The following is a 23786-nucleotide window of genomic DNA, read 5'->3' as shown; positions in this document are numbered from 1 at the left end:
CTCATTTTTGATATTTTGGGGGTTCGCCACACTGGATATTTTCAGAAAACTGATGGCTTAACCAGAACTTTACAAATTGACGTTTAGCCCAAAGTTTGCTTCACTTCAACTGAGTTGGTCCACATTGTTGGAATCCAAGATGTACTTCACATCTCATTTGCCTGGAGACCTCAGGGGAGGTGCTGTAATGTGGAGCAAGCTGGAACTGCAACCATGAAGATCAAGATAAAAGGGCCTTGGTGCCTTCAGGTCAACATACTATCCAAAGGAGACTGATACGCCTACTTCTTGAGACAGACCACCTATGGAAAAAGGAGGTGAAGACAATACCAAACAGATTGTGTCAGTCACTGGGCAGTCTCCCACTACCCAAAAGCCCTGCTAGCATTAGGTGGCATGCTAGGAACATCACCACCTAATTCCTTGACTGCAGCTATTCCACATGAGACTGAAGACCGCAAGAGCTTTTATCCTAAGTATCTTATTTTTTCTTCTATTTTGGGCTTTTGTTTTTATTTAACTCTGAGATGTCCCAGTCATTTTATTATGTTACGGTGTGAAGGTGTGGTTTGGTACATGCACATGTTGTGAGCACCTGTAAAGTCCACACAGGCAAAGTGCCAGAAGGAAAGAGCCTAAAATCTAAATAGCCCTAAATGCTGTCTCATAAAATTATGGAATGTGTGTTTCTTATTTTGATGAAAGTGTCCAGATAAATTTTAACTGTCAGCTGTGAATTGTTAATTAGAATTTGTTAAACTTCCAAATATCAGAGTTTTTTTATTTAGGTCTATATTTGTGTTGGGGGAAAGGAAAAAAGATTAGCTACCACACATAATAGTGAAATGCCAAGAGGAAGCTTTAACTGACTTTGAAACTATGACTTAGACAATCAATACAAAAATATTCAACAAGCTAAGCTGATTCCACTGCTGTGGGTAAAGTTCTCTAACTGGGGTTTATAACTATATGGACAGCTTCCTCCCTGGACTCCTGTGTTAGGACTTATGAAGGATTGACTATCAGCTGTATTAATCTAATGAGTTGACTAAATTGATTACTTGATTCCAATCCGATATCATAAACTCACTGACTTACTGATTACACCTTAGTTTGATAATTGTGTTTTAACCCTAAATTTATTACTGTGTATAGTAATTTAGCTTTAATGATATGTTGATATTCTTTTTGTTTATTCATTTTAATAAAATTTATATAAAAGGATATCGTCATATTTATTTCAATAAGTAACATGGCCAGAACCATTGAGAATTTTTTTGGGTACCAGCCAGCCTACCAAGGAGCCTAATCAGTTCTCTCTAAATTACCCCTTTGGTTCTGGTGAAATTATATATATATTTTAAACCATATAGCTGAGTGCAGATTTTATATGTGTGAAAAGTAATTCCACTCTCTTGACCATATGATCAAACTGCATCATTTTTAATACCTTACATGTTTTGGACTCAGACACAAGTCTTGCACAACCCCACCATGCCCACAATCCAATGGAATGGTAGAACAGTTCAATTGGACTTTAGGACCGCAGCTGGCTACCTTCATACAGCAACATCAAGGGGACTGGGACCAGCATATTCCATTCCTCCTAATGACATACAGAATTGCAGTGGATGAAAATATAAAATGCACCTCAGTTTTTCTCATGTTTGGGCATGAGCAGGTAACCCCAGAAACTTTCCTATATGGAGTCCCAGAAGAAGAACAGAAGGACCTGAACTACCTGGACCATACAGACACTCTCCAGTGCAAAACTGAAAAGGTACATTCCTTCACTAGAGACCAGTTAAAACTGTCAGTTAATGGAATGAAAAAATTGTATGATGTACGGTCTTATGGGGAGAACAACAAGAGGGGACACCTGGTTTGGTTTTATAACTCTAGAGAAGAAAGAAGGGTAACCATAAGGCACTGGGAGGGCCCCTATGTAATTGTGGCCTGAATCGATGAGGTAGTGTATAGAATTAAGTTGGGTCCCAGAACCAAGCCTAAGGTTATACACAAAGACTACTTGAGGTGATATCAAGGGGATAATGTTTTGGGATGGTTACTTCCTGGGATCGAGGGGACATATGTGGAGGCTGAGGCTGAAGATGTTGTGTCACAAGTTGATACTCCAGCAGACTTGCTTAGTCAGGGTGGAACATTTGTGTCTATGGAATATGACTCACTTCAGGAGGGACAATCCCCAGCTCCTACAAGGAGGTCTTTGAGAAAAGGACATGCTCTGCTCTGTGGGGATGGGACTGAGAACAAAGGTCTTTGTGTGTATACATGTAAACAGAGAAGATGTTTGTGTTGCTTTGAACTTCTGTGAATGTGTTAGAATTGATGCCAGCCCTACTGGGGACAATGGGTTATTTCAAGGTGGGGGGGAAAGGGGAGACATTATAGCAAGCCAGCTCTGGAGGATGGAGGCAGTGTCTGCAGGAAGTCATCCAGCTTGTATGTAGAAAGGCCTAGAACTGACACAGGGAGTGACTGTCTCTACTGCAGTCTCAGAGAGAGTGATTTCCCCCTCTAGAGACCTTGGCCCTGACTGGCAGAACAGAAGGGTGACTGTGACCATGAGTGGTGCTAACTGTGAGGGAAAGGCCATGGGATAACAGAGGCTCTGTGGGAGGGTGATGGCAGTTTGGTGGTGTCAAGCGGCAGTTGGGTGAGCAGCCCCTTTTCTTTGATCTGACTCTGGTTCCAGCTGTAAACAATAAAAGCTAAATTGTTTTTCCTTCTGTAAGTGATCCCCTTGGGCCCAATTTCTCCAATTCTAGTTCCAATCATTGAATGCAGAACTTCCCTGGTCAGCATCCACCCCACCATCCACCTAACCTTACCCCAGGGTGGAGGGGAGTAACAAATGAGGAGGGTAGTAACATATTGTGAGCTTTAGCTTTTCAAGGCATAGACTGTGGTCCTGGCTAGCCACTCCTTTGTGCCTTGTGTAATCATTTATACATGTAGCAAAGTGAAGAAAAAGTGCTGGCAATGCAATCTGTGTAACTGCTCAAGGTACAGGACAGTGGACATCAAAAGCATCAATATCAGCATAATTATTTGTTTGACAGTGCAATTAGTGTGCAGGAAGCTTTAAAAAAAATTAAAAGGTTTGGAGCCTGATTCTCCATGGGCAGGCCCCTTGTAGCAGCCTTTTATATCTGGAAGGAAAATGCTGTCATTTTAATCTAGTTCTGCTCTGGTTCGACACCTCGTTTGCACTCACTTTGCACAAGTCTGAATGATTACCCAAGATGTAAGCAATGGAGAATCTGATCTTCTGGCTTCAGAGCTTTACGGAAATATTTCCCAGACCATAAAAGAGAAGCTATGGATGAAGACTATCACTAGGTACCTCTTGAGGTATATATCCTCTCAAAATAGGGCCTAATACTATGTGTGCGAAAACAATCCAAACTAATTATAGAATCATAGAATCATAGAATATAAGGGTTGGAAGGGACCCCAGAAGGTCATCTAGTCCAACCCCCTGCTCAAAGCAGGACCAATTCCCAGTTAAATCATCCCAGCCAGGGCTTTGTCAAGCCTGACCTTAAAAACCTCTAAGGAAGGAGATTCTACCACCTCCCTAGGTAACGCATTCCAGTGTTTCACTACCCTCTTAGTGAAAAAGTTTTTCCTAATATCCAATCTAAACCTCCCCCACTGTAACTTGAGACCATTACTCCTCGTTCTGTCATCTGATACCATTGAGAACAGTCTAGAGCCATCCTCTTTGGAACCCCCTTTCAGGTAGTTGAAAACAGCTATCAAATCCCCCCTCATTCTTCTCTTCTGCAGGCTAAACAATCCCAGCTCCCTCAGCCTCTCCTCATAACTCATATGTTCCAGACCCCTAATCATTTTTGTTGCCCTTCGCTGGACTCTCTCCAATTTATCCACATCCTTCTTGAAGTGTGGGGCCCAAAACTGGACACAGTACTCCAGATGAGGCCTCACCAATGTCGAATAGAGGGGAACGATCACGTCCCTCGATCTGCTCGCTATGCCCCTACTTATACATCCCAAAATGCCATTGGCCTTCTTGGCAACAAGGGCACACTGCCGACTCATATCCAGCTTCTCGTCCACTGTCACCCCTAGGTCCTTTTCCGCAGAACTGCTGCCTAGACATTCGGTCCCTAGTCTGTAGCTGTGCATTGGGTTCTTCCGTCCTAAGTGCAGGACCCTGCACTTATCCTTATTGAACCTCATCAGATTTCTTTTGGCCCAATCCTCCAATTTGTCTAGGTCCTTCTGTATCCTATCCCTCCCCTCCAGCGTATCTACCACTCCTCCCAGTTTAGTATCATCCGCAAATTTGCTGAGAGTGCAATCCACACCATCCTCCAGATCATTTATGAAGATATTGAACAAAACCGGCCCCAGGACCGACCCTTGGGGCACACCACTTGATACCGGCTGCCAACTAGACATGGAGCCATTGATCACTACCCGTTGAGCCCGACAATCTAGCCAGCTTTCTACCCACCTTGTAGTGCATTCATCCAGCCCATACTTCCTTAACTTGCTGACAAGAATACTGTGGGAGACCGTGTCAAAAGCTTTGCTAAAGTCAAGAAACAATACATCCACTGCTTTCCCTTCATCCACAGAACCAGTAATCTCATCATAGAAGGCGATTAGATTAGTCAGGCATGACCTTCCCTTGGTGAATCCATGCTGGCTGTTCCTGATCACTTTCCTCTCATGTAAGTGCTTCAGGATTGATTCTTTGAGGACCTGCTCCATGATTTTTCCAGGGACTGAAGTGAGGCTGACTGGCCTGTAGTTCCCAGGATCCTCCTTCTTCCCTTTTTTAAAGATTGGCACTACATTAGCCTTTTTCCAGTCATCCGGGACTTCCCCGGTTCGCCACGAGTTTTCAAAGATAATGGCCAATGGCTCTGCAATCACAGCCGCCAGTTCCTTCAGCACTCTCGGATGCAACTCGTCCGGCCCCATGGACTTGTGCACGTCCAGCTTTTCTAAAAAGTCCCTAACCACCTCTATCTCCACAGAGGGCTGGCCATCTCTTCCCCATTTTGTGATGCCCAGCGTAGCAGTCTGGGAGCTGACCTTGTTAGTGAAAACAGAGGCAAAAAAAGCATTGAGTACATTAGCTTTTTCCACATCCTCTGTCACTAGTTTGCCTCCCTCATTCAGTAAGGGGCCCACACATTCCTTGGCTTTCTTCTTGTTGCCAACATACCTGAAGAAACCCTTCTTGTTACTCTTGACATCTCTGGCTAGCTGCAGCTCCAGGTGCGATTTGGCCCTCCTGATAACATTCCTACATGCCCTAGCAATATTTTTATACTCTTCCCTGGTCATATGTCCAACCTTCCACTTCTTGTAAGCTTCTTTTTTATGTTTAAGATCCGCTAAGATTTCACCATTAAGCCAAGCTGGTCGCCTGCCATATTTACTATTCTTTCGACTCATCGGGATGGTTTGTCCCTGTAACCTCAACAGGGATTCCTTGAAATACAGCCAGCTCTCCTGGACTCCTTTCCCCTTCAAGTTAGTCCCCCAGGGGATCCTGGCCATCCGTTCCCTGAGGGAGTCGAAGTCTGCTTTCCTGAAGTCCAGGGTCCGTATCGTGCTGCTTACCTTTCTTCCCTGTGTCAGGATCCTGAACTCAACCAACTCATGGTCACTGCCCCCCAGATTCCCATCCACTTTTGCTTCCCCCACTAATTCTACCCGGTTTGTGAGCAGCAGGTCAAGAAAAGCGCCCCCCCTAGTTGGCTCCTCGAGCACTTGCGCCAGGAAATTGTCCCCTACGCTTTCCAAAAACTTCCTGGATTGTCTATGCACCGCTGTATTGCTCTCCCAGCAGATATCAGGAAAATTAAAGTCACCCATGAGAATCAGGGCATGCGATCCAGTAGCTTCCGTGAGCTGCCGGAAGAAAGCCTCATCTACCTCATCCCCCTGGTCTGGTGGTCTATAGCAGACTCCCACCACTACATCACTCTTGTTGCACACACTTCTAAACTTAATCCAGAGACACTCAGGTTTTTCTGCAGTTTCTGCAATTATGCCAGAAAGTTGTTTGAAACAAACAATCTACCTTTGCACTGTAAAGAGTAAATAAAGTTTCTACTTACAGTGCATTTTTGTGTGCACATTAAGAAGCAATATTGCTACACAGTAAGTTGGTATTATTTGCTTAATGAGGTACCCTAAAACAGAATAAGGATGAAACATTTTTAATTAAAATAAGAGCCATGTTCCCAGAGCTACCACCCCCAGTAGAAGCACCAGTACATACTGAAACATTGTCTGTGTCAGTCAAACTACAAATGAAGATGCTTTAAATAAGCATTGCTGACTCAAAGTTGACAGTTTCATGCCACCTGGGAAATTCCAGCTAACAGCTGCAGTGATATTCTGTTAATGTTCCTTGGATCTTAACAGCTTGAGAGGCATGTAGGTTGGTATGATCACATAAGATAGATTCTGTACACTGGATGGAATCCTGTAAGAAGAGGCTGTTGAAAACACTCAAGCAAATGTGTTAGTGGTACCCAGTGATTTCATGTCTCAGGTGGGAAATATTTGTGGGATTGTTTTTCTTATTTGCAATTAAAAATACTGTAGTCAGGCCTATACCAAATGATAGCCCAAAATATTTTGAGATTTTTCTTTTAAGCTTTTAAAATGTTTTAACCGATGCAATTGACAACTTATTCATTTGGCAAACGTAGAACCTTTTTCAATGAATTCTGGTCTTCAGTCGTACTCATCTAATTTTAGAATATTTTAGTGTTAACTCAGTTAAAATAGACTGAGTGCTGACTATGACGGGGGCTATTCACTCACCCAGCAAAAGCAGGCTATTTTCAGGACAGCTGCCTCACACAGAAAGGGAAATGGGTGAATGAGGATGCTAACAAGAAAGCAGGGACTTAAAAGATGCAGTCAGGAAATCCATTCAGATCAGAGTATCGACAGTAGCACAAAGAAAGAGGCATTATCACAGTCTAAATTTGTACCAATACTCTCCTTAACTTCCATACACTCATACACACACTAAATATCACCAGGTTCTTTGCCTGAAGCTATAAGGATGAGAAAGCAGTTTTCTCTCTCACTCTGACTCATACACACACCCATGTCATGCCACAGCTAAGACAGCAGATGTTATTTTGTACTATGTTACTTTGTACTACGATGTAGCTTAAATGCCTTGCTCTTCAATGCCAAGCAGTTTTTATCAGCAGATTTCAAAGCACTTTACAAAAGAGCTCAGTATCATTATCACCATTTTACAGATGAGGAAACTGAGTCACCCAGAAGTGAAGTGACTTGTCTAAGGTCATTCAGCAGGACAGTGATAGAGCCCTGTTTCCTGCAGTTCTAGTCTAGTGGTCTAGCCACTAAGCCACACTGCCTGACTAGAAAAAGGTGAGCTGCACATTCTGTTCTCATCCTGCTCAAGTTCCCACAATGAAAGGGCTGTGTACTACTCAGTTATTCACCCCATTTCTTTAATCCAATAGCAGAATACTCATTGTAGCCCCGTTAGTGCATCATGCAGGTGGGAGGGGAATAGCTATTTTGACTCCCCAAAATTCATTTGGAATCAGTGCAGAAAAAATCAGAGCTAGGACCCAGAGTAAACGGGAAACTTGATAGCAAAAGCCAAGGGTAATCATGCTACTGCACTAATGGCTATGGTACACTGATGTGGCTTTAATAATGTACGATGACTGTAGCAGTGTACAGCAGCATTATTATTACCATAGGATATTATCAGTCTAAGCACTGAGCAAGTGAGAGTCATGTGCAGGAAGGTGAGTAGAGAAAGTAAGAATTTTAGAAAAGGCACATTTCCAGGAGAACATGTTCCAAGGGGTATATGTTATGTAGGAGTTCAAGAAAAAGAATACATACCTGACCCCCCAAAAATGAGAGGACTTGGTTCTCCTCTCACACCAGTTTGACACCATCATGGTTCCATTACCAACGGGGTGAGGGCAGAGGGTGTGTGACTCTTGATTCATTCTAGTGGGATCGAGGGAAGAATCACAGCCAAGGATTTTAGACATATTAAGGAAACTCTCACTCAGATTGATTTGTGTTTAACAGTTTTAATAAAATAATATGACTTATTTTAATCTGTGACGCTTCTAATGTCTCCAGAACTATTCCACAGCTCAATATTGCCTGCTAGGAAGGAGCAGAGAGAAAAATGCAGGAATCCCTCCCATTTCAATTCCAAGATGGAATTCTCTCCCCTGTGACACTATTTGCTTAAACTGACTGGTTTGTCTCTGCCTACGCTTACTTTCCACACATGTGGTGTCTTCATGCTCTAGGAAATCACAATATGCCCTTTTCTTTTCATTTTTAAAAACAATGGTTTTTCTTTTAAAGCCAGATCCTTGGCTGAAGTCAAATCTTCATTGACTTCAGCAGAGCCATATTAATTTACACCTGTTGAAGATCTCACCCACGGTAGAGATCCAAGGCCTAAAGAAGATGAAATGCTGCAATACTGATATAGAAAAGACTAGTCTAGTTGATATTATAAGTGAATTTGCTCACAGATCTAGTTGTCTTCTTCTTCGTATGGCTGATGTAAATGTAGAGTAACAACTATAATTTTACATTTAGATGGTTAAGCCAGGTAATTGCATTTGGAGTAGCAGACTGTGATACCTCCTTCGTATTTGTGAATCAGGCATTGAGTTGTTATATGTTCGATGGTCTGTTTTGGATGACCACGCACACTGGAGAGTCTTTAATTTTCCATTTGTGCAGAAAATATCCACATCTGCCACGGTTTGTGTGGATGTGGTTTAGGGTTGCCCATAAACTTCATGGGAGATCAAAGCCAGGGAAGGTTAGCATGCAATCCAGCTTCACACCAAGATAGGTTGGAGTGGGGTCATGTCGCACAGTGTTGCCGCAGAAGGTCACTTTCAGGGTGCGCTTAACATTCCTGTTATAAAGATGGAATGTAGTGATTGTTGTTTTGAGAGGATTTGGCTTGAGCCTCCATTTCTGCAAATGTTCCTCCATGGTGTTTAGGTCCCTGTTCAAGGTGGACTTGATGTTGCTGAAGGTGGCTGCTTCCATTGCCAGGGCAAGGTCATCCACATATGCAAATGTGCTTGACTTCGTTGAAGGCATGTTGCTTGTGTAAAGATTGAAAAGCGATAGTATGAGTACTGACCTTGTGGCAGTCCATTGTTGAGGAACCGGGGTGAACTGACTTTGTTCCTCAAGTGGACATGTAACCCTCTGTTGCTCAGCATCATCCATAGCAGGCATAGTGTTTTGCGGCAGGGAACGATCCTTGTGAGCTTCAGCATCAGACTTTTAATCCAGACTGTATCGTAGCTGATGACAGGTCTACAAAGGCTGCACCAGTCTTACATTTCCTCTGGAATCCAGCCTCGATGTGCATTACAAGGACCAAAACTTGGTCGCAACAACTGTGTTTCGGCTGTAAGTTGTTCTTTGGGGATCACTGACTTGACAAGAGGACTGATTCTCCAGAGAATGATGTTAAAGGAGTTTGTAGGAGGATACACAGGAGAGATATCGGCCTATAATTTTCTGGGGTGGTCGGTCGGCTTGCCCGGTTTGAGTATGGCAATTACAATCACCTCCTGCTAGGCTTTTGGGATTCCATGGTTTTGGTGTATGGTTTTGCCAGCCATTGGAGTGGCCTGGAGCCTAGTTGATGAAGAAATTCCAAGGGGATACCGTCTCTGCCAGCTGCCTTACCTTTCTTCGTTGAGGCCACCCTCCTTCACTTCATCTGTACTGATGGTGTTGGGGTCTTGTGGCAGGATTGAGGTCATTGTCCAATGTATTTGACAATGGAACTCTCACTCAGTGTTTTTGTTGAGTGATCCTTTCGTGCTCTCCACCAATTTGGAGGTTACGGAATTGGGCTGGACTTTTGAGGTCCAGTATTCTGTCAGATTAGCAACTCTGAGACATCATAGTAAGGCCCAGGCACAGTGATTAAAGTGTGTGAAGTTCAGATCCTCAGCACACTCAATCCACTGCTGGCATCTGGCTGAGCCTAGAGCAGGGGCGGGCAAACCTTTTGGCCTGAGGGCCACATCGGGTTTCCAAAATTGTGTGGAGGGCCAGTTAGGGGAGGCTGTGTCTCCCCAAACAGCCAGGTGTGGCCCAGCCCCCGCCTCCTATCTGACCAGCCGCTTCTTGCTCCGTGACGGCTCACCCGGGACTCCTGCCCCATCCAACCCGCCCATTCCCTGTCCCCTGATGGCCCCCCCCAGGACTCATGCCGCATCCACCACCCCCTGCTCCCTTTCCCCGACCACCCCCAGACAACCCACCCCTGACTGCCCCCTACTGCCCCATCCAACCCCCCACCCTCTCATTCCTGACTGCCCCCCTGGGACCCCTGCCCCATCAACCCCCTTATTCCCCGCCTTCTGACCGCCCCAACCCCTATCCACGCCCACAACCCCTGACCACAACCCCCAAACTCCCCTGCCCTCTGTACAACCCCCCCCCACACCCCCTTACCGTGCTGCCTGGAGCACCGGTGACTGGCGGCGCTACAGCCGTGCCCCCCCAGAGCACTGGGTCAGGCCGCGGCTCTGCAACTGTGCTGCCTGGACGGCCAGAGCATTGCACCAGCCGCGCAGCATGCTGAGGCTGCGGGGGAGGGGGAACAGCAGGGAAAGGGCCCGGGGCTAGCCTCCCAGACCAGGAGCTCAGGGGCCGGGCAGGAGGGTCCCACGGGCCGGATGTGGCCCGCGGGCCGTAGTTTTCCCATCTCTGGTCTTGAGACTACAACAGGGCCTTCACAACCTGTGGGCTTCCCCAGATCTAGTTAACACAATAGGTTGTATTTTCAGAGCTTGTATATCAAGTGCACAGGTATAGACCTAGAAGCACAGGGCTGCAGGCACACAGCCCATTGTACATGTCTCATTCAGATGCATCTTTTGAAAATGTAGCCCCACCCATTACTGTAATTATTATTATTACTTATATTCTGGTAGTAACCATTATGTCTTAGGTGCTTTCCAAAAACCATGCCAGCCTCAAAGAGACCACAGTCTAGGGAGCAAACAGTGTATGAAGTACAGGGATCAGAGAGAAAGTCAAAATACATAATGTATACAATATATATTCTTTTTAAAGTAAGCTGTCCCCACTGGCCCCTCTGCTGTGCCATTGTTAGTTGGCTAATTTCTTGGAGGCATTCTAGTAGAAATGGATCTTGAGGAGGAGATTGAAAGAGGAAAGTGGCTTTACGCATACGGGCAGAGGAGAAGAAAGCACAAAATCAATTGTGAGTGAAGGGTACTCAAGGCTAGCATTGTTAGCAGGGCACAAGGTGATGAGACAGGAGGGGTAAGTATGTAGGGACAGAGTTGTAACGGGCCTTGAAGGTGATAATGAGGATTTTTGAATCCCTGTGAAGGGATTCAAGTTACAGTAGGATACAGTCAGAGCAAGGGGTAAGGAAGCTGATTTTAGCCGTTGTCTTCTGTCTGGACAGGAGGGAAGTAATCCTGGAGTGAGGAAGGCTGAGATGAGGAGGGTACTGTAGTCAAGGTGTGAGATAATGGCATCCTGGATGAGAAGGTTTAGGTGTATCGACAAACAGAAAAGGTCATATTTCAGAGATGTCATAAAGGAAAAGTGACAGGATTTGAACACAGAGTGGATCTGTGGCACAAAGGAGACAGTGGGGTTCAAAGACGAGGCAGGATGGTCTTGTGGTTAAGGTACTGACTTGGAGTCAGTTGATGGTTCCTTTCCCAGCTTTGCCACAGACCTCCTATGTGACCTTGGGCAACCCACTTAATTTCTCTTTGTCTCAGTTCCCCATATATCAAATGGACTATGGTATTTCTTTTCTCCCTTTCCTCCATTTTGTCTATGTAGATTGTAAACTCTTTGGGGCATCCATGGTCTCTTATAGATGTGTGTGTACTGCACCTTCCACAATGGGGCCCTGACCTCAGTTGGGATCTCTGGGTGCTACTATACTACAAATTGTAGATAATAATAAAAGATTGTCACTCAGGCCAGCAGCCTGAGTGACAGGAGAGATGATAGTGTTGTCAAAAGCAAAAGAGAATGGGAAAATTTGGGAGAAATATTTTGTGATTAAATTTAATGCAAACAGTATGTTACCATATAAGTATTACAGTCCTGGTTTGAAGTGACTTAGCCCACAGGAAGTCTGCTTGCACTAATGTTTAAAGAAACATTGTGAACCTAAACCACTCTGTCTAAAACTTTTTACTTGCTGTTTTTGCAAGCAAACATCTAAGACTACGAGAACTGAAAGAAATTACAGGAAAAAATTTTCATTGTCTCCAGGTTACCTTGTATATTTGACAGAACTTGGGGCCTGATCCAAAGCCAGTTTTGAGTCAATAGTTAACTTCATTGCTTTTCCCTCTGTAGTCAGTTTCTCCTTTTGGTTTGTGTGGGTATTTCACACAGCAACAGAGAAAATACATTTTAAAACATAGTCATATGCAGTTATAAAACAACAAAACAATGGCAGGGGATTTCAAGGGCAGATGTAGCTCTTGAAAGTACTTTTAAAGCCTTGTCTACACACAAGCTAGTGTACATACCAGTAAAGTTAAAGTGATACAACCCCTCCTAGTGTGGATAAAGTGATGCCAGTATAAAGGTGCTTATGCTGGTATATTTTATTTCCATACAGGAAGAGGAATAAACTGCACCTAGTCTAAGGTACCTTTATACTGATATAACTGCATCCACACTAGCAGTTGTACCGACATAACTATTTGGGGGTTAAAAAAATTCACACCTCTGACTGACTTAGGTAGACTAGTACAAACACTGTGAGTAGAGCAGGCTTAACTCATTTTTTCACATTGACTGGGTGTCAGTGTTCTTTTGAGATGCCGTCCCTTCTAAGCCCCTCCTTTAAACTGCCACCGAATTGTTTGCACTTCATACCCAAAGTATTGATGGAGAGGTCTCTTCACACTTGTGCTTAAGATCTTTACTTAGGGATTTATCTGAAACTTTGCTCTTTGCTCCTGTGTGGTCACTTTTGAAGGATTCTACTATGAAGTTCTATCAAAAGTCAACTTAAGTCACACAGTGTTACAACACTGAGAAAAAATGATTGAAATTAATGTAACACACATTGAGTCAAACCACTTTATTACAGTTCCATACACATCACAAGGTGGTTAATTTGTTTTTTAGCTGTAACTTTAAACCTTCAGCTTCTGGATGGATATATATTCCTAGCTGCTCATTGGGTTGCTGTGGCAACAGGGCTTTTTTCCTGTTTTATCTTTAACAGCTTTCAGTGTGATGCCACATCATGTCATTTCTTTAACTGACTGAGGAAGTGTCCAACACTTTTTTTGCAGTACACATATTGCCACATGCAGAGAACGAAAAGGCCGATCTTCCCTTTTTCTGGCAGGCACAATGTTAGATAATGCAGCTAACTGGATGTAATAGATAATTTGCTCCATTCAGGTTTGTTGGTTCATTCTTTCTCTAGCTCTCTTTTTTAAGCATCAAGGATCTTAAATCCATCATAGGTTTTGGTGTCTCTTAAAAATGTACATGGCTGGAAAGGAATTGGCAGAGCAACTAATAATGGTAAATCTGTCTAAATTCAAGTCATTTAACTCACTTCCTAACAGCTGATATCAGGAATACAAATTAGAAGGTGGAACTAAAATGGAACCATTGAAACTGACAAAACCAAGAGATCCAAGGAGTCAGACTGTGAAGAATATCCATCTCTTTTGGCACCAGCAAGAGAGGGAGAAGAGCGTATATTCTTTTAATTAGCACATGTTTTCCTGAACAGAGATACTGATTGGCAGCTAGACACTGTGTCTGTAAGGATGGTTGCTATGGGACAATGAACAGTCTTAGCCTCACTTTCCTAAGTTTTGATAAACACTTAACTTATTGCTTGGCAAACAAGTGGAAGAGCACAGTAACTGCTGTGTAGTGTGCCAATCTTCTGCTCTTCCACCTCCCAGAGGAGGAAGTGAATATACAAACTCAAGTATTCAAGCATGCTGAGGAACAGCTGTGCATGCATTTGCTTGAATATTGTACCTGAAATAGAATAAAGGAGACATTTATCGCAGCCCCAAATGTGATAGCAAGAAACTCCTACAATAAATGGATGCCACCGCATCATCCCTTTTTCTCCTCACTATTCTTTGTTGTAAAAAATTATTAACCTGAAGTATAAATAAAATGTACCAATTCCACCAAGCTCAGTATACATTCACAAATGCTTTTTAGTATCCTGCCTGCCTGGGGCACTTAGCTTTTAGTTCTAGGGATGTGCTTCCATCTCCTAAACTGCTTTATGAGCCTATGTAAGTAAGTACATGTCTAGTTTTTTACATGGCACTCATCACCAAGCCACCTGAACTTTCCCCCAGGACCTTGCAGTCCTCTCTCAAGTCTTAGGCCATGTCTACACAACAGAGTTAAGTCGACTTCAGTTATGTCGACAATCATAAACTGCTGTAATTAAATCGCTTGTATATGTTCACACAACCTTCCTGGTGTTGGCAGAGCGCATCCACAGTTGGTGCTCTAGCTCCGACAGAGAGAGAAGTGCACTGTGGGTTGCTATCCCACTATGCAAATCTCCACCTTCTCCAGCTAGGAGTTCTGGGAATGGATTGCAGTTCATCATGACCCCAGGATGCAGTTTTCTCCATCCCATAATTGCAAGGGCTTCTGACTATGTTTTGCACCGTTTTTCAACTTCCTCTGTAAACTTTACACCCACCACCTCTGCCTGAAAGCATGGATCTTGCACTGCTCTCCAGTCTTGTGATAAGCATTATGAACACAATGTGACTGATCCTGCAGGCATTCATGGTGCCTGCCCTGCTGTGTGCCATGGAAAGAAACAATTCAAGATTGATGCTGGCATTCACGGAGCAGCTGCACATGGTGGACCTTCACTATTGGGCTCAGGAAACAAGCACTGAGTGGTGGGATCGGATTGTGATGCAGGCATGGGATGACAAGCAGTGGCTGCAAAACCTTTGGCTGTGCAAAGCCACCTTCCTTGAACTGAGTGCAGAGCTCGCCCCAGCACTGTGGCACCAGGACACTAAAATGAGAGCTGCCCTAACAGTGGAAAAGCTTGTGGCAATCACTGTGTGGAAGCTGGCAACTCAAGACTGCTACCAGTCAGTAGCAAATCAGTTTGGAGTTGGGAAATCCACTCTGTGGGTTGCGGTGATGCAAGTGTGCAGGCCATTAATTGCCTCCTGCTACAAAGGACTCTGACTCTGGGCAATGTGCAGGAAATAGTGAATGGTTTTGCAGCAATGGGATTCCCTAACTGCGGTGGGGTGATAGATGGCACACATATCCCAATTTTGTCCCCAGACCATCTTGTGACAGAGTACATCAACAGAAAGAGCTACTTCACTATGGTTTTGCAGGTGCTGGTGGCTCACCAGGGACATTTCACTGACATCAAAGCAGGGTGGTCAGGGAAGGTGCATGACGCATGCATCTTCAGGAATACTGGCCTGTACAGAAAGCTGCCTGCAGGGATTTTCTTTCCAAACAAGAAGATTCCAATGGGTGATTTGAGAAAGCCCATGGTGATGCTGGGATACCCAGCTTACCCGTTACTCCCATGGCTCATGAAGCCTTACATCGGAAACCTTAACAGCAGCAAGGAGTGCTTCAACAACAGGCTCAGCAGGTGCAGAATGACTGCTGAATGTGTGTTTGGCAGATTAAAGGCATGCTGGTGCTGCCTTTTTGGCAGGTTAGACCTCAATGAGGAAAATATTCCCATGGCCATAGCAGCCTGCTGTGCTCTGCATAATATTTGTGAAGCCAAGGGGGAAAAGTTTCCCCGGGGGTGGAGCATTGAGGCAGATCACCTGGCAGCTGATTCTGAGAAGCTGGACACCAGGGCTATTAGAGGGGCTCAACAGAGACTATTTAAATCAGGGAGGCTTTGAAGCAGCATTTTGACAATGAACCCCAGTAATATGTCTTCTGTAATGCAGTCAGCCAAGCATTGTTTAATTGCCACATTGAATGACCCTTGTAATGATTCCTTCCTGCTTGAGTGTTAATTGTAGTCTGCAAATGTCCCAATTGCCACTGTGTATGAATTTCTGCTACAACCATGCACTGTAGGTCACAAAGAATCATTGTGTTGTAAGACTAAATTTTTATTAAACAGCAATACTCAGATTAACATTTCTTAAAAGGGACATGACAGTAAGGAGCACTCTCTGAAATGAGGATCTCACAGCTTTGTGTATGTCCAGCTTTCCTTATGGAAAATGTGCCTAATGGTGGAGTGCAAGGGGTGCTGCGATGAGCCGGGAATGTGAGAGGAATGTGAGGGGGAAATTTGTGGAGGGCAAGGAAGGCAGTTCGGGGACTGCAGGGGAAGTTGAGCACACATGTGTTCCACCTGCCACACAATCAGGGACCTCAGCATCTCTGTTTGGTCCTCCATGTGCTTTATCATCCTCTCCTGACTCTCTGTTATCCTGCCCCAGTCTCCTCCCCTGGCTATCCATTTCTAGTTTCTTCTTTATTGTCTCTCTCCATGCTCTGTGCTTGCTATGGGCCTGATCTGATGACTGCAGCACTTCGTGAAATGTCCTCCTTACTCCTCCTCATTTGTCTCCTTATCTGACAGAGGCATTCTCAAGGGTACATCTGCAGAGCAAAAGAAACAATACATAGAGTCAGTATTGGGTGTGCACTCAGTCTTGCATCATAAAAGTTACATACACCTCTTTCTCACTTTCCCTTGACAAGCATGCAGCACAGCCAGAACACTAAACATGGTGAGTGCAGCCTGGTGGCGGTGGTACAATATGGGACAAAGGGTCTGGGTGGTTTCAGAAGGGGATCAGTACAACTGCCTGGGGACACTATTCTGAATACTGGCACCATTTTCAACAGGCATGGGTGATTGAAGCTACTGAACTACTGAGGGTAACCTAAGATGGAAGGATGCAACTCCTGCATGCGTGCTGCTTCAGACTGGGGCTGTATGCTGCTCGCCCGTGTGCCGCTCTGGTCCCTGCAGAAGTAATTGCTGATTGGCACAGCAAAGCTTCCTACAACAGGGAAAGAAACAAAGCAGCTCTGCCAAGGAACCTTCAGCAGAGAATTGCAGAGTATCTGCAGGAAAGTTTCCTAGAGATCTCTATGGAGGATTCCTAGGAGATCTCAATGGGCAATAAAAAGCTTTTCTGCAGGGCCACTGCTATGTAGCTGCCAAGGGGAATGAGAAGCAGATGCAAACAATACCTACTGTAGTTAATTTCAATCCCTTCTCCTGTGTGCACCATGTAACAAAATAAAGGACACCTCTACCTCATGTAACTGGGCAGTATCAAAGCAAAACGAGTACTTACTGGAGTTCCCCTCTCCTACTTCAGGCATGCCAGAGCCAGACTGCTGGGACTGGCTAAAGCCCTCCAGAGTCAAAAAGAGGTCCTGGCTCACCACACCACCAGACAAGCCTGTCACCTATCCCACATCCTCCTCCAACTCAACCTCCTCATCCACCACTTCGTCCTCAGGGTTGACTCCACTGGCTGCTGCCTCCAGTCCCCCCGAAGTACCCACGGGGCTCTTGGCAGTGGAGGTGGGGTCGCCGCCGAGGACGGCGTGCAGCTCTTTGTCTGTGGTATGTTTGCCGTGCTGCACCAGAACTGTGGTTGGCCTCCCTTGCCTTCGGTACACCTGCCTCACCTCCTGGATCTTAGCATGGCACTGCTGCATGTCCCTTTCATGCCCCTTCTCATCCATGCCATGAGCAAAGTTCCTACAGCTGGATTGGAGCTGCACCTGCACAGCTTCTTCTCCTCACAGACCCAACAGACCCAGCCTCTCCCGCATACTCCAGGCGGGAGTATGCCTACGGCAGAAAGCCGGCACGCTCTGCTGGGAAGATGTGATGTGAGCTGTCCACGCTGAGCAAATAGGAAGTGAAATTTCAAAAATTCCCACGGCTTTAAAGGAGGGGCGGATGTCTGTGTACCTAATTGCAGGGTAGTGGAGTAGAAACTGCTTTCCAGAGCAGCCATGATGGGCATTATGGGACACCTCCTGGAGGCCACTTAGGGTGACATAAGCAAGCACAGTGTCCACACTGACACTGAATTGCTCTAACTTTGTTGCAAAAAGCTCTATGTCATTTTTCAAGGTGGTTTTATTATGTCGGTGTAGCAGGAGAGTTAAATCGGCAGGTGGGGGAGCATAGTTGTGAGTACACCTACACTATTTTGTTGATGAAAGCTGACTTTTGTCTGCAAAATTGTGTAGTGTAGACAAAGCCTTAGTCTCATGGCTGACAGTTCCAGCATTTCAGAGGAATGTAGTTACTCTGAGCAGTCATGGCTGCATAGAAGGAGGTGGTTTCTCAGGTGATGTTAGCCACTCCCAGAAAGGGCTTTGAACATCAGGAGCAACACCTTGAATTTGATTTTATGTTCCATGGGGAGCCAATGCAGAGAATTTGTTAGTTTGGTTCAAAGTCCAAATAGAGCTTAGACTGTAAGTTCTTCTCCTTGCTCTTTAAGATGTCATGTACCTTTATGGTGCTGAATAAAAATAAATAAGGGCCAGACTGCCCCTAGCCCTTTCATAGGTGAACAAGGTAGAAAGGCACAAGAAGCCCCCTCTATCCTCCTTTCGCTGACGTCCTATTTAAGAGCTAGGGGCAGTGTCAGTCCCTGTGCTTAGAGGTCTGAACCCTTTCTTCTGAACTTGCAATGGAATAGTTAATTCTACTTTGATATTTCGGGCTTTTTTCTGTGGACTGTCCAATCTCCACAAAAAAAACAGACATGGAAACACCATTCTTTTCATACACACACACACACACAGGGGGCATTTCTCATAAACATCAGAAGACAAATTCATTCCAGATGAAGCTGGTGCAACTCTGTTGCTTTCACCTACACTGGAATCTGAATTTGTCCCAGATGTAACCAGACAAGGTGAATGGAGTTTATTTCATTGTGGGTGTGATGATATTTCTTGGAAGACATTCTAAAGAGAAGAAAAAGTCTGTTTGTTTCTTTGTTCAGCAGTGTATGATAGACAGGAGAGAAGCTGTATAACATTTCAAATGAAGAAGTCAGCTCAGAAGGGACCCTTTCTTGGTTTAATTTGGTTTTAATACTTCATGAAGCTCACACTAAAGAATATTAATCCCACTTTGGAGAACAAATCACTCCGGTCTGTCATACAAAGTCAAAGCTTTTCATCTGACCTGAGAGATAATTTCTCTAAACAGTATCGCCTTAGTCAACAGGAGTTATAATTAATTCAAACATTGAGAATATAATTAGCATTCAAATAAAATAACTGTACTTACTGCCTCATGAAAAATTGTTATTATGAGTAATAGGAATAAGCCAAAAGTCCTGAAAATCTCTTTGTATTAGTCTGATGTGCAGAGCGATTGCATTTACCTCTTGCCAGACAGCCCTTTGGAAGTATAGTATGTTAAAAAGCTATAGATCAAATAAAAATAGCTTGGCTATTACAGAAATTGCATCTGTAACACTGGCAAACAAGGTACCAGCTCATGCCAAGGCCCCTAGGTCTCACTGAATACTGACAAATACATACCTAGAACCAGTCTGGCTCACCTGTATGCTAGTATTGTTAAACTAGGTATTAGAGTTATAAACATGTGTTTAGACTTTATGGAATGCTTGCAAGTTGCTGGATGCATTAATCTCACTTATAATGTCTGTATCCCATGTTATAAATGTTTGGTCTGTAACTGTAAATCACCAGTCAAGAGAAAAACATTAACAAGTGTGAAATACTATTTTGCCCCAAGAGGTGTTATTTCCTGCCCAGCAAAAGAAGGCCCATCAATACCAGATGAACCGTTGTGGCACATCAGATGACAAAAGCCTTTGCTGATTGCTCCCCACCCCCATGAAGAAGGGATGTGCAACTAAATTCCTCCCAACAGCTGAACTTGCAACTCGAAGAAGAAGGGGGGAAAAGAATAAAAAGTCCTAATAAGGAGAAACTGTCTTTTATGCTGCTTGGATTCTGAGGGGCAAGGATTACTAAGCATAAAGCAAAAGATCCCCAGTGCTTGGCCTGGGTTAGCCCTAAAGGACATATAGAGCTTGCTATCATAGAAGCTTCTATTACCTTTTGAAACTTAGCCTGGAACTCATTTGTGTGTATACATGCTTACCCACTTTAATCTTGTAAATAACTCTCTTATTTCCTTTTCCTAGTTAAGAAATCTCTAGATAGTTTATTATAGGATTGGCTACAAGCATTGTCTTTTGTGCGAGATCTAGGGTGCAATTGATCTGGGGTAAGTGACTGATCCCTTGAGACTGGGGGCAACCTGAATATTGCTGTGGTTCTTGGTGTAAGGGACCATCTATCACAACAGTAAGCTTACCTGGGTGGCAAAATAGATAGGAGTATCCAAGGGGACTTCTATGACTCCACGTTAAGGATGTTCTTGTGCTTGAGGATTTCACACTGGATAACTGGTTGATGACATACATCTAAGTATAGGACTCGCAACCAATTTGGGGTTTGTGCCCTGCTTCTTAACCATCTGCCCTGAGGCTGGCACTCACATTCTTGAAGTCCTTCAGTATTAATAGCTGAAAGTAACCAATCTTCTCTATCTTCATATCTACCTAAGCAGTCAAATTCAAACTGAATCTTTGACTGGGTTATAGCTATGAAATCAAAGGAGCTGAAAGGTTTTTGCAGGGACACATTTATTTATTTCAACTAAAATGCCATCAGCTCATCATGTCTTTTTCCCCGAGTGATAACACTATTTGTTTAGTACAGGTAGAAATATTCTATGGCCTGATGATCACTTATTTCTCCTGTAAAATATTAAAGCAGTAAGTATCTGGGGGAAGTGAAGAGGATACAAGGAGACAATGGGTGGCAAACAGCAGATCATAGACCTCAGGCAGAGGAGTTTATTGATTCACAAGCCACTTATCTCTGAGTTTACTCCTCAACAACAACAAAAAAGCAATCATTGCAGTATACTAAAGAAGAAAAGGCTTGTAAGTATTGTAACTGCACAGCTGGAGCTGACATTTATGACATTTACATGTTATTCAGAGTTTAGAAGCTCAATGAACCTATGTGATCTATAATTTTCAAACCGTAAATAAACTCTTATCCTCATGCGTTCTGATTGGTTAAGGATAAATGATGCAATGCTGTAGGAATGTAGCGGGAATTCTGTTGTCCACATGGTACCAGAAATGCTGGTTATTCTCGGTGTCTATAGTCTGGCTGGGAAGAAGAAAAAATTACCTCTGTATCCTTCAGATAGGTTTGGAATGAAACAAGCTGCATGTCAGGTGATTGTCTTAAAATGCACTTTCTTTAATGTGGCACCAAACAGCAGAGATATGTGGAATGGAGCAATGTGGAGAGCTCCTGCAAATATTTCCTTATGCAATACACCAAAGTGTTGGATTACACAGATTTTTTTTCTAACACTCATCTGTGTCAATGCAGTAAATATTTCATCTTGGGGAGTTACTTCAGACCTGGGCTGGGGTATCTCCTCTGTGACCATAGGTGGGGGAATCGTGTTTAGTTTTGTTATTTTGAAAATGTGTAATTTCCCATTTCCTCAGCCCCTTTGGGCTTTGAAAAGATCGATCACGCCAGGTTCCCTTTCAGCTGCCATTGCAGAAGAGATCTGATGCTTCTAAGCGTAGGTTTCCTTCAATATGGGGTAAGGAGTTAAGTATACAATGCAGAAGCCTGAAATCCAAATAAACATGAATGAGTTCTGCTCTATTAAGTATAGGAAAGCTACTCTATAGTTCATGTCAGATGGAGAGGAGAAGATCTCTGTAGTCAGACTATCTTACCTACTGTCTAGAGTGGTCTGCAAAGTGCATGGTGCTGTGTCCATGGATAATTCATTTGACTAATAACCCTTTAGAGTTTTAGGTAAGCTTTAATGTACCATGGTAATAGTGAAGTCAAAGAAACCTCTTCCCCAGGTGTTGGGCCAGCAAAGAAATAGTAAATGATACAAGACACAATACTTAACCTTGCATAGTCTAAGCCTATGGGCGTTTTGCCATTGACTTCAGTCAGAACACAACTGGGCCTCTTTGTACTGTTGAAGTGACTGTAAAATTGAAGAGGCCAGGAGAAATTTTCCCCACAGAGCTCATTGGCAGGGAATTTGTCGGAGAGGAATGCTTTGCCTTCTTTGGAACATTCAGCAAGGATCATTTGTGAAGACCAACTGATCTGTTTCTGATTACAGAGGTCAGGGCATTGGTACCTAGGACATTGAGCCTGGTCTTCTGTTTCTACGTAATACATCTTTCTGCTCCTTTTTTTAGTCATTCATTTCTGTTCCTCAGAATTTACCAAACAGCCATACCAATATTAGAAAAAGATATACTTACCATGATTCCTCATTTTCATCACAGTAATTTCCACAGGGAGGTTTATATCCAGTGTCCTTATGAAAAAGCATTATACCATCATTGTAATATACTTATTGCAGTATTTATCTCACATACTTAATGAAAATATCTATCTAACCTCCTTTCTTTCAAGGTCTTTTTTGCACTCATAACATAATCCCAGATAGTGTATCCCAAATTTGCATGAAACCTGGTGGGAAAAATTTTATATACAAATTGTTCTAGACTGATCTTTAAAAAAGTGGTTTTTATGTGTAGATCAAAGCAATTATTCAGCAAACGTTAGAAGACAGTGCTAATACTTAACAGTGACTAAACTAGTTTGGCTAACTCAGTGATAATTGGTTTTGCTGGGAATATACAAGAAGATAAACAACTGAATCAATAAGCAGCAAGGTTGCAAGCTGGGCTGTTTATTGATTCGTGACCGCAGTTACTTCCAAGCCAAAACTAGATGCAGGCTTGGAAGTTCTACAAAACTTCTAAAACAACATTATTGTTTTTCAATATTTATACGTGAGAGATAGAGACAGGCTCACAACTCTTCCCCTTTAACCCTCTATTTACAGGAGGCCAGAAAAGTAATAGGATTCATTCTATACTCAGTTTTATTCTGAAGACATAAAATGCACAGTAAATTAAGTATAACTTGCACACTTTTTTGCATGTATGCACTGTAGAGGCAAGTGTGGGCTGTGGAAGAGGCTTTGTTTGGCTCATGGTGTTGAGATGGTTTGCATTGGGTTGTTTTTTTTTTTTCCTGGTCATCCCCATTATGTTTCTATTGCATCAAAGGAATGGTGATAATGCCTAACTCTTATGTAGTGCTTTTCATCAGTAGACTTTAAAGCATGTGACAAAAGAAGGTCAGTATCATTATCCCTATTTTACAGATGGGGAAACTGAGGCATAAAAGAACTACATAAAAGAACTCTTATGTAGTTAATTTAATGGTGATAAATTCACACACAGCATAATTAAAGAATTTGTAGTCTAGAGGATAAAATGCCTGGCTTATATGTGTGTAAGCAGTGTCAGGATGAGCTCCACCCTGACATCTGGTGGTGAGGTGTGGCAAGTTGTGGAAAAGAACTTCAGGGGCCGATCTCATTTGCATAGGCACACCCACCCCGCCTAGAATGAGACCATAGCTGCCCAAATGGTCACTTTGGCTGCTGTGGGATCCCCAGTGTCTCTGTTATTGGGGCAGGAAGAATAAATTGTTATTACCCTGATTGTGGGAACTGTGCTTGGAACTGTACGTGGCCTTTTGTTATGATGGAGGGATTCACCATCAACTAAGTAGCACTC

Source organism: Caretta caretta, chromosome 1 (genome assembly GCF_965140235.1).
Source record: "Caretta caretta isolate rCarCar2 chromosome 1, rCarCar1.hap1, whole genome shotgun sequence".
Taxonomy (NCBI): Eukaryota; Metazoa; Chordata; order Testudines; family Cheloniidae; genus Caretta; species Caretta caretta.
The sequence above is the reverse complement of the archived record's forward strand: the minus strand, read 5'-3'. Positions refer to the sequence as shown.